Here is a 14,349-nt window from a genome sequence, read left to right as displayed (position 1 = left end):
CCGGAAATCTTTGCCCAAGTCACTCACCTGTGGGGCATTCCAGACATGGATCTGATGGCCTCTCGTCAGAACTTCAAAGTTCCTTGCTACGGGGCCAGATCCAGGGATCCCAAGGCGGCTCTAGTGGATGCACTAGTAGCACCTTGGACCTTCAAACTAGCTTATGTGTTCCCGCCATTTCCTCTCATCCCCAGGCTGATAGCCAGGATCAAGCAGGAGAGGGCGTCGGTGATCTTGATAGCTCCTGCGTGGCCACGCAGGACTTGGTATGCAGATCTGGTGAATATGTCATCGGCTCCACCTTGGAAGCTACCTTTGAGACGAGACCTTCTTGTTCAGGGTCCGTTCGAACATCCGAATCTGGTTTCACTCCAGCTGACTGCGTGGAGATTGAACGCTTGATTTTATCGAAGCGAGGATTCTCAGATTCTGTGATCGATACTCTTGTTCAGGCCAGAAAGCCTGTGACTAGAAAGATTTACCACAAAATTTGGAAAAAATATATCTGTTGGTGTGAATCTAAAGGATTCCCTTGGGACAAGGTTAAGATTCCTAGGATTCTATCCTTCCTTCAAGAAGGATTGGAAAAAGGATTATCTGCAAGTTCCCTGAAGGGACAGATTTCTGCCTTGTCGGTATTACTTCACAAAAAGCTGGCAGCTGTGCCAGATGTTCAAGCCTTTGTTCAGGCTCTGGTTAGAATCAAGCCTGTTTACAAACCTTTGACTCCTCCTTGGAGTCTCAATTTAGTTCTTTCAGTTCTTCAGGGGGTTCCGTTTGAACCCTTACATTCCGTTGATATTAAGTTATTATCTTGGAAAGTTTTGTTTTTAGTTGCGATTTCTTCTGCTAGAAGAGTCTCAGAATTATCTGCTCTGCAGTGTTCTCCTCCTTATCTGGTGTTCCATGCAGATAAGGTGGTTTTACGTACTAAACCTGGTTTTCTTCCAAAAGTTGTTTCTAACAAAAACATTAACCAGGAGATTATCGTACCTTCTCTGTGTCCAAAACCAGTTTCAAAGAAGGAACGTTTGTTGCACAATTTGGATGTTGTTCGCGCTCTAAAATTCTATTTAGATGCTACAAAGGATTTTAGACAAACATCTTCCTTGTTTGTTGTTTATTCAGGTAAAAGGAGAGGTCAAAAAGCAACTTCTACCTCTCTCTCGTTTTGGATTAAAAGCATCATCAGATTGGCTTACGAGACTGCCGGACGGCAGCCTCCCGAAAGAATCACAGCTCATTCCACTAGGGCTGTGGCTTCCACATGGGCCTTCAAGAACGAGGCTTCTGTTGATCAGATATGTAGGGCAGCGACTTGGTCTTCACTGCACACTTTTACCAAATTTTACAAGTTTGATACTTTTGCTTCTTCTGAGGCTATTTTTGGGAGAAAGGTTTTGCAAGCCGTGGTGCCTTCCATTTAGGTGACCTGATTTGCTCCCTCCCTTCATCCGTGTCCTAAAGCTTTGGTATTGGTTCCCACAAGTAAGGATGACGCCGTGGACCGGACACACCTATGTTGGAGAAAACAGAATTTATGTTTACCTGATAAATTTCTTTCTCCAACGGTGTGTCCGGTCCACGGCCCGCCCTGGTTTTTTTAATCAGGTCTGATATTTTATTTTCTTTAACTACAGTCACCACGGTACCATATGGTTTCTCCTATGCAAATATTCCTCCTTAACGTCGGTCGAATGACTGGGGTAGGCGGAGCCTAGGAGGGATCATGTGACCAGCTTTGCTGGGCTCTTTGCCATTTCCTGTTGGGGAGGAGAATATCCCACAAGTAAGGATGACGCCGTGGACCGGACACACCGTTGGAGAAAGAAATTTATCAGGTAAACATAAATTCTGTTTCCCCTCTCATATCACTTTTTAGCAAAAATGCTTCTAGTAAAATGTATTGTTGGTTTTCAGCAGCATACGCACATATGCTGTGAAGGCTTTTGCACCAGTATTCAAGCTCAGACAACTGTCAGTCGTGTGTGTGTGTTGTGTCTGTTAAGACTTAATTTGTGTCATACAAGCCACTGCTCGCTCTTTTAGAAGGGGTGGTGTTTGAATTCTGGTGCACAGTACACTCATGGCATATGTGCATATGCTACTAAAAAAACAGTAATAACTGAAGTATATTAAAAAAATCTTCAATTTAAAATTGAAATGGAACCATGGAAATTTCAAATTTTACCTTTCTATACCTTTAATGCTTTTCTCTTACATGTAACATCTGTTTTTGGTTCATGGGTCTCTAACTCATCTTTCAACTTATTTCTTAAAGGGACAGTCTACAATAGAATCTTTATAGATAGATAATAGATAATTTTATTACCCATCCCCCCGTTTTGCACAACCAACACAGTTATATTAATATAATTTTTACCTCTGTGATTACCTTGTTTCTAAGCATCTTCTGACAGCCCCCTCATCACATGACTATGACTATTTAAAATCTACTGAGTTGCATATAGTACTGGGTTGTGCTAACTCTTAAATAACTTCCCGGGCATGAACACATTGTTATCTATGTGGCTCACATGAACTATCAGTCTCCTGTTGTGAAAAGCAAACACAAAAGCATGTGATTAAGAGGCTGTCAATAGAGCCTTTGAAACAGGCAGCAATTTAGAGGTTTAAATGTTAAAAAGTATATTAATCTAACAATGGTGGTTGGGCAAAGCAGGGGAATGGGTAGTAAAGGCATTGTCTATCTTTTTAAACAATAACAATTTTGGTGTAGACTGTCCCTTTAACATAGGCACCTTTCCTGACCCTTGCAAATATGCTGTTTACAGAATATCATCCTCTATTATCCTCTCCAAGCTATTTTGAATGATTAATTTAGGATCTCCGAACATAAAAATGTACTTGCTGCTAAAGCAAAGGGCCACTTCTCCTTTCTTACCCTTTTGTTATCCGAGACATAGTCCTTCTGTATCCAATAACTTTAGCTTCCTTCAGTTATACACCCTCCGGTTCTTTGCCACCCTCAGTAGACGTTCACCAAGGCTCACTCTTGGATTTCAGTATCACCTCCATGCTCAGGACAGACAACTGTATCGGTCTTCCCCAGATATATCAACAACTGAGCTTACTCCCCCCACCCATCCACTACATGCCTCAAACCATAATTCTCACTTGTATGGGATCAATCTATTTTCACCTCTACCCAGGTCTGCGGTCTTTTACTCGTTATATCCGTACCTTTACTAGTTCTTGCTGATCTCAGCTATATAATATCTCAATAAGTTTATCTTTCCTTACCCAAAACATTACTAAATTGTTAACTGACATCTTGCCTGACATTAAGAACATGCATGTTTGTTGCCTTCCCCTCTATCTATCCATGCCTCTGTCAGATTCAGTCATCCTACTTGACAATTGTCAGCCATAGTTTTCTCACTGACCCTCCTCTCCTGCTGATGGTTATTAAAGGAAAGGCCTTCCCCCAGACAATGGTTTGTTGAGGGAAATTCTGTGCTTTCTCTACACTAAACTACACTATGAGGCCCATTTATCACGCTCCGTATGGAGCTTGTGGGCCCTTGTTTAAAGACCCCTGCTCCATAACCTGTCTGCCTGCTCTGAGCAGGCGGACAGGAATCGCCACAATTCATTCCGATCGAGTACGACCAGGTTGATTGACACCCCCTGCTGGCGGCCGATTGACCGTGAGTCTGCAGGGGGCGGCGTTGCACCAGCAGCTCTTGTGACCTGCTGGTGCAATGCTGAATACGGAGAGCGTATTGCTCTCCCCATTCAGCGAGGTCTTGCGGACCTGATCCACACTGTCGGATCAGGTCCGCAAGACCTTTGATACATAGACCTCTATAGCTTTGGGGGGGGTAACAAGATTTTATCCTAAATATTATTTTTTCTGGGGAAAACATCACTCACACAACAAGATTAAAACACAAACACTAGTAAGGCCTTGTTTTTGTATTCATCCTGAACACAAATACCTCCTCAAGTTTCAATGTATTTGATTTGGGAGTAGTTTGCTGTATGTATCCTTTTGTTTCTTCTGTAAGTCCTTTTGAGATACCTTTTGATCCCCTTTTCCTCCAACGATTGACATTTACTTTATCAAATAACTGTTCTATGATTCATGTTTTTGGTTATGTAAATTTACTCTTAAAAATCTTAATAAAACAGTTATAAAAGGAGAGACCTTCCAGTGGGGCTTCACTAAAGTTTGAGCAGTGCCCATAGGTATGATGGTCATTAACGGGATATGAAACCCACATTTTTTCTTTCATGATTCAGATAGAGCATGCAATTTTAAGACACTTTTAAATCAACTTCTATTTTCAAATGTACTTTGTTTTCTTAGTATCCCTTGTTGAAAAGGAATATGCACATATCCTACAGTAGTGGGATCTAGCTGCTTATTGGTGCCTGCACACATTTGTCTCTTGTGATTGGCTTACTAGATATGTTCATCTAGCTGCCATGAGTGCAATGCTGTTCCTTCAGCAAAGGATAATAAGATAATCAAGCAAATTTGATAATTGAAGTAAATTGAAAAGCTGTTTACTATTGTATGTTCTATCCAAACCATGAAAGAGAACTTTGGGGTTTCCTGTCCCTTTAAGCCATGTTCTAATTTACTCCTATTATCAATGTTTCTTCGATCTCTTGGTATCTGTATTTGACAAAGCAAGTTTGGTTCAGAACTTGAGTAGCACTTGCTGATTAGTGGCTAAAAAAAATATATGAATTTTACTGCTTGTAAATTGTTTTGCTTTAAAAAGTTGTTTGCATGAAGCAGAACAAACATAATTAGCGGTACATGTTTGTTTACTAATTCTAAATCTGGTATGTTGTTGTTATCATCTATTTATTAACAGCTAACACATTCCGCGGAGCTGTGCCAATAGATTACATAACATTTACAGAATACAATTATAGTCTGTAAATCGGAAGATGGCAATGCAATTGTGATAAGCACCAAATGCTGTTATAGGTCTTGTTTAAAACAAAAGGGATAGGAAACCCAAATGTTTTCTTTCATGATTCAGATAGAGCATGCAATTTTAAGCCACTTTCTAATTTACTCCTATTATCAATTTTTCTTCATTCTCTTGGTATCTTTATTTTAAAAGCAAGTGATACTCAGGGTGCTGAACCAAAAATGGGCCGGCTCCTAAGCTTACATGCCAGCTTTTCAAATAAAGATACCAAGAGAACGAAGAAAACTTGATAATAGGAGTAAATTAGAAAGTTGCTTAAAATTGCCTGCTGTATCTGAATCATGAAAGAAAAAAAATCTGGATTTCATATCCCTTTAATATAAAAGAGTTTTATAGATGTTAAAGAATTTGATGGTTAGAAAATGTAACAAGCTAATTTAGATATTTGGGCTAATGCTGTGCTGGTTGGTGGTCACTAGGCTAATTATTTATGGGGATTAATTGTGGTAGTTAAAAAAAAGGTCGACAGGAAATGCATAGTGTACTGGGTAAATGTCATTTGACCAAATGTCTGCCTTATCATATCTCAGAGGAAAAGTGCAATCATTATCTTCATTCTCAACAACACACTTAGATAATTGTCTTATTGCTATGACAATAGGTCAGAAATCTCCCTTCCCAACCCATTCTTGCTATTATAACACATGTATTATAGCCTTTAAATGGTGATGTTTGATATTTCACTGGTAGCCAGTTTGGATGACAAAGAGTTTGAGAAATTGCATAAAAATGCCTGCTTTACTTAAAAACAAATAACGTGAGAAAAATACATCATATTTAGATTTGTAATGAAGCCTGAAGATTGACAGGAAGCCTTAAGCATATTGCTAGCACAGCATCAAACAGCAAAATGGAATGCCATGTCAAGAAATTCTCAAGGAACACCAGGAGACAAGGACATTAATTAACACCCTAGTGGGTTGATTAAAATGCAGAAATTACTAAATGGAAGTGAGCTCCAAAAACTATCGAGACAATATCCTAAAGGCAACACAATACAATTCAGATAATTTGGGTTATTATGCAATTAAATTTTCTTATGTGATAGAAGAAAATAAAAATAGCTTCACATAAGTTGTAGAGGGCTATAACTTAATGGGGGATTTCAGTTTAAATGTTCACCAAATCCCTGATTAATTACATTTAATAGCAATTATATTTGTAATTTTATATGGTCTTTCATTTACAGCTTTAGATGATTATTTTTAGTGGGTGTAATTAGAATTTTCTTTCTAATGTATTTTAGTAATGAGATTACATACCACTTGGGTTTGATAATATAATACACTGCACTTAATACTACATAAATTGTACCATGTTCTATATTATAAGGGACATATGGGTCATTGATCTTGGAGCATATTATTTATTCAGAATTATCAAACTTTAAAAACTTTATTCAAATTACATTAAACATTGCAAAAGAAACCAGTGAAGATAGCTAATAACAGGGGTTGTTTTGCTTCCCCTATAAGGTGTATATTACATAAATAAATTCTATATTTTACTTACAAAAGCAATACAAATATAAGAGGTCACTAAATATATATATACATTATAAGAAGGCGGCTGTTACAGGTATTACATGAAACATTGTATATCTAATATTTTGCAGTTACTTGGTATTGATTAGCTGATATTTCTTAAAGGGCCAGTATAGTAGAAAATTAGAGCCCTTAATTATAAGACTAGTGACCTTGCAGCTCTATGTGTTTAATCCCCACAAAGGAGTTAAACTTATAGTAGAGGTTGGGACCCGCAGAGCATTACTGGGGAGGAGAGTAGAAAATTCTGCTGATCCAACAGCAATGCTAGTTTACACAGCTGGTGATGCTATTAGTGCTTCTGATTGGATTAACGTCAGTTTCTGCTCTGGAGAAGAAGTGCACTGCAGGTCCCAAGCGACAGACTATGTGTTTAACTCCTTTTTGAGGATTAAACACATAGGGGTCGATTTATAAAAGCAGCGGATGCTGCTTCTGACCCACTCTGCTTCAGTTCCGCCTGAAGCAGAAGTTAAGAAGCAGCGGTGGCGGACAGCAATCAGCCCGATCGAATATGATCGGGTTGATTAAAACCCCCTGCTAGCGCGAATCTGCAGGGGGCAGCATTGCACCAGCAGTTCGCAAGAACTGCTGTTGCAATGATAAATGCCGACAGCCTATGCTGTTTGGCATTTATCGATGTGCGGCGGACATGATTCGCTATAGCAGATCATGTCTGTCCGCACCATGATAAATGTACCCCATAGTGGTGCAGGGTTATTAGGTTTAAAATTACATGATCTATAGAATTAGAGCACGTAATGTTTTCACTTTAATGGCTTTTTAGCCATTCATTGATAAACAATAACCAAATGTACCTGTTAATAGCTTATTGTGCCTGATTTAATTGTCACTATAGAACTAAGAAGACAGTTGTTAGATTAAAAATAAATGAAATACACAAATAAATATGGTAATGATTTTAGCAACAGATTCTAAATACGAATGACCCCATAGTCCATTCACAGTGCTCTTGGCTGCATTATTGTTTCTGAATATTTCTTTTGGATTGTGTCACATTACCTTGTAATATTTTCATCTTGTGGTGATATTTAAAGGGACATAATACCAAAATTTTTGTTTCATGTACCAGATAGAACATACCAGTTTAAACAGCTTTCCAATTTCTTTCTTAGCTTGGTATCCTTTATTGAAGGAGCAGCAATGCACTACTGGGAGATAGCTGAGCACATTGATAAGTAAACGAAAAATTAGGAATTGATGTGTAGCCACCAATCAGCAGCTAGCTCTCAGCTACTGAGCCTACCTAGGTATGCTTTTCAATAAAGAATACCAAGAGAATGTAATAAAATAAGTAAATTGGGAAGTTGTTTAAAAGTGTATGCTCTATCATGAAAGAAACATTTTGGGTTTCGTGTCCCTTTAATGCTACAATGAATGTATTCATCAAATTTCTGTATGCACATATGCATATTATTACTAGCAATGCTGTAACATCAGAGGAAACCGTTACCTTTTAAAGGGACAGTAAACCTTTTTTTCTTTGTTATGAGAGGGTATTTTATAATATACTCGTTAGTTGTTTTTTTTTTTCTTTCTTTTTGTTGTGAAGCCTGTCATTGACTACTAAGACATTAAGCATTCAGACCTTAAAGGGAAAGTAAAGTAAAATTTAAATGTTTTCATTACATACCTACCTAGGTAGGATCAGAAGCAGCAATGCAGTGCTGGGATATAGCTGGTGATTGGTGTCTGGTATTTGCCTCTAGTCATTGGGTAGCCAGATAGCTAACTCTTAGTAGTGCTTTGAGTCTTCAAGCTTACTCTTCAACAAAGGTTCCCAAGAGTACAAAGCAAATTTAATAGTAGTAGTAAAATGGGAAGTTGATTAAAATTGCATGTTGTATCTGAAACATAAAATGTTTTAAAATATTTGACTTTACTGTCTCTTTAAGAACCAGCTGTACACAGACTGAAGCAATAAAGCTTTATATTAAAAAAAAAGAATGTTTTCTAATATGGGCAGTTGCCCACTGTTTTTCCTATGTATTCCATCTCTTGGATTGTATAGCTGACACTACCTACCTACTAGAGTCTAGGAGGGTCAGAAAGTGCAAAGGTTATGGTTAAAGAAATAGTCTACTTTCGTGATTCAGATAGAGCATGCACTTTTAAGCAACTTTCTAATTTACTCCTATTATCAATTTCTCTTTGTTCTCTTGCTATCTTTATTTGAATGTAAGCATAGGAGCTGGACCATTTTTGGTTCAGCACATGGGTAGTGTTTGCTAATTGGTGGCTACATTTAGACACCAATCAGAAAGTGCTACCCATATTCTGAACCAAAATGAGCTGGCTCCTATGCTTTCATTCTTGCGTTTTCAAATAAAGATAGCAAGCAAAGAAAGACAAATTGATAATAGGAGTAAATTAGAAAGTTGCTTAAAATTGCCTGCTCTATCTGAATCATGAAAGTTTAATTTTGACTAGACTATTCCTTTAACCCCTTGGGTGGTAACCACGGCTCTGAGCAGTCGCAGAGTTTCCCACTCAGGTGCTAACTACGGCTCAGAACTCTCACACCTTGAGGGAGATCTGGGGGCTCCCACCCGCTCCTACCCCGGCTTCATGTTTGATGTGATGACGTCACCGCGCAACTTCATTGAAAAATTGCATTGACAAGAATAGGGAAAGGGGGCATGCTGCTTAGAAGCCTGTATCTCATGCATCTAAGCATATACAGACCCCCAAGACCCACCGTTGGAAAAGTAATCATCTAACCTTTCCAACAGTGTAAGTCTTGGGGATCTGAAAAAAAGAAAAGTTACAAAAATATATTTAAAAAAATAAAAAACTTAAATCAGCTTAGCACCCAAGTGGGAAAGTGCTTAGCACTCAAAGGGTTAACAAAGGAGTAGGATAACATGAAGCAGAGGCATATGCTGGCAGTGTTCATTATATATATATATATATATATATATATATATATGTGTATGTGTGTGTAGATATATAATACTCTTTCATGGCAGCAGCCACCTAAAAACAAAACCTCAAAGTAGAACTCTACCAAAGATAACCACCGGTGTGAAGTGCATAAAACAAGAAAATAGTGCAACGCAGTTAGTCTAAAGTCTGCTCTGTAATTTAAGCCCATATTTGAATTTCCATCTTCATTACAAACTAATAAATCTGCATACCACTCTGTCCTTTGTATTATTGTAGTTAGATATTGTAGGAAAAATGACAGTGGTGGTTTTGGACCTGTTGCCTAGAACTAAGAGGGTGAATGACTATTTATCATGGAGACATTAGTCCCACAACAATAGTAGGTCATCCATTATGAGGCCAGTACACATGTCATGGCATTGCAGGCAATAGAGTACAATTCCCATAGCTGAACAGCATCGACAACTGAACAACATTGTATCCTACTGCAATCAGATGTGTTCTAAATATAGTATGCAGGTTTACTGCAAATATTCAGAGATACTGATTTGCCATCATATTTGCAGTTATATTTATATAGAGAGATTCTGTTGGCTTGAATTGAAAAGACCCTGCAAATGGAGGCATTTTTCATTTCAGACTATTTATGTTAGAGTCGTTGAACCTTCCACTTTTTTAATTTAAAATCAGTTGTAATTCGTTATTTAAGATTTAAAATGTTTATTGCTAATATTTTATGTGCGTGATAGAAATTGTCGAATGCAGCAATGCAATGAAGATCTGTTTAAAAGAACAGTACTTCTATCTGAGAAATGTAGCTTCCTTTGAAAGCACTGAAAGAATTGATGTTTCCAGTGCCTTCCACTGCCCTCTTAAATGCACACTTGTTATTTTAGTTCTGGCTCAGAACTGGTTGGGAGCTTTTTCAGTATAATGAGAGAAAATGCCACATGAACATTATTTTTGTTTTCTATGTGTGTGTGCTTATATACTATATATATACAGGTAGCCCTCAGTTTTCCCCCGGGGTTAGGTTCCAGAAGGAATGGTTGTAAATCGAAACCATTGTAAATTGAAACCCAGTTTATAATGTAAGTCAATAAGAAGTGAGGGGGTTAGGTTCCAGGCCCCTCTCACAATTGTCATAAGTAACACCTAATACATTATTTTTAAAGCTTTAAATTAAGACTTTACATGCTAAACAGCATTATAAACCTAATAAAATTATCACACAACACGGACTTCACTTGCATTTTCTGCAAACAGTTCTTTCTATGCATTCCAATCTGGACTGATTTATAGACAGGAAGATCTTGTTCCTTTGAAATCTGCTCGATAGCTCAGGTCTGGTTAAACTGATTAATTTCAGCTTGCTTGGCTTGCATATCTTTGCTGCAACACAAGCGGACAGCTCCACCTACTGGCTATTTTAATCAATGCACTGCTTCTCAATGCTTTTCAATAGCAGTGACATGACTGAAAAAAAAGGTTGTTATTCTGAAACGGTGTAAATTGAACCGTTGTAAACCGAGGGCCACCTGTATATATAAAAGGCTTCTTCCCATGTTCATTGTGGTGCATGTGAGCAGTCAGCCAACAATCCATACTGGAAAGGCAGTGCATACTTTATAGCTACCTTTCATGAACCCAGTGAATGCCAGGGAAGTTATGTGCAACATCTTTAACATTTACTGTGCATGCATGTCATTCCCATACGGTAATTTGCCTACTGTAGCATTGCAGTCGCTTTGAGAGGGGTTTACTTTGAAGAAAACAAAATGGGTAAACCAATAGAAATGATAAAGTCAGTATAACTATATTTCAGAGATTATGTAAAAAAAAAATATATATTCACTTTCTTGTTCCTGACGCTAAAGCTCTGTACAGTATTTAGCAATCAGAGCATGAAAAAGAGAAACAATGTGTATATATGTTTCAATGAGTTTCAGATTTCTCCAAGAAGTACATAATTCCTGGCTGTCTGGGACAACAAAAATGTGTTACAAAGAATAAAGTTCAATGCCAACCTTCCTTTGTAATTCTTGTATATAACTCATGGGTAAGCCATTAAATTATTTTTTATTTTAAAAAAGACACATGAAGAATTTATCTGACTAATAATAATATGTGCTGTTTACAATCTAAACACCAAACCCTTTTTCATTTTCGCTTTATGTTTCTCAGTTAAAGACACCAGTGTTGTGCATTTAATCGCTCACCATATCTCAGACTCTATTATTATTATTATCATTTATTTGTATAGCGCCGCCGAATTCTGTAGCGCTGGGCTATTATAATTTATTATGATAAACATCAAACGTAGTCTTATAGCTTTTTGTCCAAGTATTAGAAGTTTTATTAAAGATGGTCAGTTTAATGTGAACCATTTTTTTTTAATTTAGATTTAAAAAAAAAAAAAAAAAAAAAAAGATTGTGTGTAATATAAGACACCAACACAAGTTTGGTTTCATATTGACTTATCACTTCCAGAAATACTCCTGTAGTGCAGACAGCTCATAACTACACACTTGTATTAGTTCAGAGAAAAAAATGCAGAGATGCGAGATAGAAAATTCAATCAGTCTTATCACCTACAATGTCACCAGGCTGAGCAATAAAAGAACAAATCCAGTTTTCTAATTTTTTGGCAAATCATAGCTTTTCACTGTTTCCCCCGCTCTCTTCACAAAACCTACTATCAAAAATTGCAGTTCATCTGTGACTAATGAACTCTGTGATGTAGACAAAGTTTAAATCCTGTGGTTAGAGAAATGAATTTCCCTGACTAGGAGGATTAGTCTTAAACAATCTATGATTTGCATGGGATGCAGCCTTCTACAGCTCTGAGTGAAGGTTGTAAAGTTAAAAACTATAATAAAACAAGCAAAACATAAGATATAAATTACTATGTCTTAATGAAGCATTTTGTTATCTTTGTTTTTCTTTGGATTTAAAACTATATGTATGTATCATAACTGATGTCCCCCTAACAAAATTACAGATAACATGTTGCAATACGGACATAACTTGGCTTTTAAAAACTCTTATCTTTAATTGAATAGTAGCTATCAGTACAATCCAGCAAACACAGCTGAGAGAAATCTACAACTCGTGAGTTTCAATGACTGGTCAAATACAAAGATAAGCTATGAAGGGCAACAGAAGGATAGTTTAAAACTCAGCTGAAAGTTAAACAAGCTCAGCTTTCATGCCATACCCAGCATCGCCCAGAATGTGTTGAATAATACCCCTTAGTTGTGATAACTGATTTTCACATCTATTTTTAAATCTATTAGCAACTCTTTGGAATGTTTTGAATCCAGTGATTGGTCTACATTAGGATGTTGGTACTTAAAGGGATCGTGAAACCAAAAAGCGTTTATTCCTGCTTTCTCAAATTAAAGATAGCAAGAGAACAAAGAAAATTGATAATAGAAAGAAATTAGAAAGCTGCTTAAAATTGCATGCTCTATCCAAATCATGAAAGAAAACATGTGGGTTTAGTATCCATTTAAAGGGGCATTAAACTTATCAAAAACAACTAATTAAAGGGACAGTCTACACCAGAATTTTTATTGTTTTAAAAGATAGATAATCCCTTTATTACCCATTCCCCAGTTTTGCATAACCAACACAGTTATAATAATTTACTTTTAACCTCTGTGATTATCTTGTATCTAAGCCTCTGCAAACTGCCCCTTTTTTCAGTTCTTTTGACAGACTTGCAGTCTAGCCAATCAGTGTCTGCTCCCAGATAACTTCTCGTGCACGAGCACAGTGTTATCTATATGAAATACGTGAATAACACTCTTTAGTGGTGAAAAACTGTTAAAATGCAATCTGAAAGAGGTGGGCTTCAAGGTCTAAGAAATTAGCATATGAACCTCCTAGGTTAAGCTTTCAACTAAGAATACCAAGAGAACAAAGCAAAATTTGTGATAAAAGTAATTTGGAAAATTGTTTAAAATTACATGCCCTATCTGAATCATGAAAGTTTATTTTGGCCTATACTGTCCCTTTAAGGGCTAGATTACCAGTGGAGCGCTAACTGTTACACATGAGCGATATGTTTGTTTTTTTGGCTTTTTGCACACGCTGGAGTTGAAAGTAAACACGTTCGCTTGAGTAAGGGTGACTATATTGCCACTTTAAAAAGGGACACATATGAAAAATACATATGTCAGGGCTGTTTAAAGAAATGGGTTTTTTTTTAAGAATCCTGACGTGTATTTTTCATATGTGTCCCTTTTTAAAGCTGCAATATGGTAACCCTAGCTTGAGTGCAATCGTCAGGTTAGTGCAACTTGAGAGCTAACTTAAAGGGTAGGGGAAGGGAAAAAAGTTGCATTAAACACAACATAAATACACTTAAAATTACCCTCAAATAAACACTATTTGATAAAAAAATTATAAAAAAAGATATAAGGGCTCAAAGATATGGTATAAGGTGTTTAAAGAAAAAAAAGGGCTGCAAAGTGCTTTAATATATATAGTTGCATACAGACATGTCTAAATTTGTATGTATGTATATATATATATAAGTATAAAATATATAAGATGGCGCTATAAACAGCTCATATCCATGAGCTGTTGACAAATAAAATGAATTAAGAGAAATATTGGCCATATGATATCCTTATAAGTGCTATTTATCACTAAAAAGGCATAAAGAGCATGTATAATATACTATGCTAAAATGGACATATATAATGCATATATGCTATTATTGTATAATACATATATTCATAACCATACAGTACTAGACTTGTGCATCATCGAAAAATTTGTTTTGGTTCGGATCGAGTCAGATTTTTTCGAATTTCGATTCGAATTCGGAAAAATTCGAATGAATTCGTTTCGGATTCGTTTTGGATTTATTCGGATTAGAATAAATTCGGCTGGATTTGGTTCGGAAATTCAGAATT

Source organism: Bombina bombina, chromosome 4 (assembly GCF_027579735.1).
Source record: "Bombina bombina isolate aBomBom1 chromosome 4, aBomBom1.pri, whole genome shotgun sequence".
NCBI classification, from domain to species: domain Eukaryota; kingdom Metazoa; phylum Chordata; class Amphibia; order Anura; family Bombinatoridae; genus Bombina; species Bombina bombina.
Note: the sequence above shows the minus strand (reverse complement) of the source record.